The sequence below is a fragment of the Mycteria americana genome, chromosome 18 (genome assembly GCF_035582795.1).
Source record: "Mycteria americana isolate JAX WOST 10 ecotype Jacksonville Zoo and Gardens chromosome 18, USCA_MyAme_1.0, whole genome shotgun sequence".
Classification (NCBI taxonomy): domain Eukaryota; kingdom Metazoa; phylum Chordata; class Aves; order Ciconiiformes; family Ciconiidae; genus Mycteria; species Mycteria americana.
Genome location: NC_134382.1, coordinates 8,031,396 through 8,032,997, shown reverse-complemented (window position 1 = coordinate 8,032,997; position 1,602 = coordinate 8,031,396).

The window sequence follows — 1,602 nt, the reverse complement described above, 5'->3', positions numbered from 1 at the left end:
GGACGTCTTGTTTACTTGGGCCTTTGCATAAGAGTTGCTCAAGTCTCTTAGGACTGGAAGACCTAAAATTTAGATCCTAGATCAAGAAGATCAAATGAGCAAAATTCTAATAGTGAGCCTGGAAAGTTGAACCCACTAATTCCTAATGTGATCACTTTTTTCTCTACTCTACATGCTTGTGTTAGGTGAGGGCAGGACTGCAATGCCACTGTGCTATTCAGCCTTCTCCATTGCTGTCCTGGTGTTGCTGGCTTGCACAGTTGGATGGAGAAGCCTTCTGAGGGTTTGGATTCCAGAGTTAATATCCTTCTGTGGAATAAAATAGGCATCAAAAGTAGCTGGTACGTGAATATTGCATCCTTTGCTTTCACAGAGCGCGCCTCTGCTGGAAGCTTTTATTTCCATGGGAGCAAATGGTAGGGGTAACACAAAGTCTGTTTTGGAGTCAGGAGCTTACTTTTCTTCAATGGCAATGCAAGGAGTCTGATATTAAGAGTTGAAATGGAGACTGCAAATGCTTCTCATCTGTAGCTTTTGCTAGTTCCTGAGGGCGGTAACAAGATGACTGATTTGTGATTCCGCACTCTCCCTGAGAAGAGAAACTTATTAACATTGGTTTTTATGCAGCAATAAAAGTCACGGGTCTACCATTACCGTGAGACCAAGGGGAGAGGATCTGTCTGCACTTTGCCTTTTAATGAGCAAGCCTACGTGGGCTACGTTTCATTTTACCTATGGCTCTCATCCGTAAAGGTTTTCAAGCATTACCTCTGTATTGCTTTAATACTGCTCTTTGCAATAACAAGGATCATCTCTTCTAGTTCTCCTGGCATTCAAGGCCTGTGCTTTAATACTATGTAAAGAGGTATGTACCTGGCTGGAGGCACTCTGTTTTAAGGCTATGAATAGAAATCTTTTCATAACGCTGTTCAGCGTGCTGTCTTTCTGCCTATGAATACTTTGGTTGTGAACTGCAAAAAATAGGTTTGTTGGGTGTGGGAAAAAGGATGGGGGCGTGGAGCATACGCTGGGAATTTCCCAGCAGCTGACATATGAATTTATTCTGGTCACCAGTGGTTTAGAATCATTTCTCCAAGAGTTTGCCCTACTGAAATTTTGCTGGAACAGTAGGGCTGCATTATGGTAGCTGTAGGTTTTTATTCACGTTTTTCTACTCTTTTGTTCTTGCTGCTGGCAGTCACTATTAGCCATTGCTTGGGTTTGAAATGCAAAGAACATCAATATCCTTTCGGTGAAAAATGCTGCAAGGACTGTCCCCCTGGTAAGTAATTTTCACTGGATGTTGGTTATACCTGCTCGATGTAATATCTATTGGTTAATAACCCACAGGTGGTAGAAAATAGCTTGATGGAAATATCATTCAAATGTAGGAAGCATAACACGGAGAAAAAGCATTTGATGAGGAGACTTTCATATCAGTCTAGACTGACAAAGATTATTTCTAAATTTAGGAATCCTCCTCTTTGAAAGAGTTGCATGTTCTTTAACTTCTTTTGTGTGGCTCAGCTTCCTTAATGTGTCAGTCTGGCGCATTTTCATTGTGGGAGTATTAGCTGAGAAAAGATGGTAGCATTTATGTTA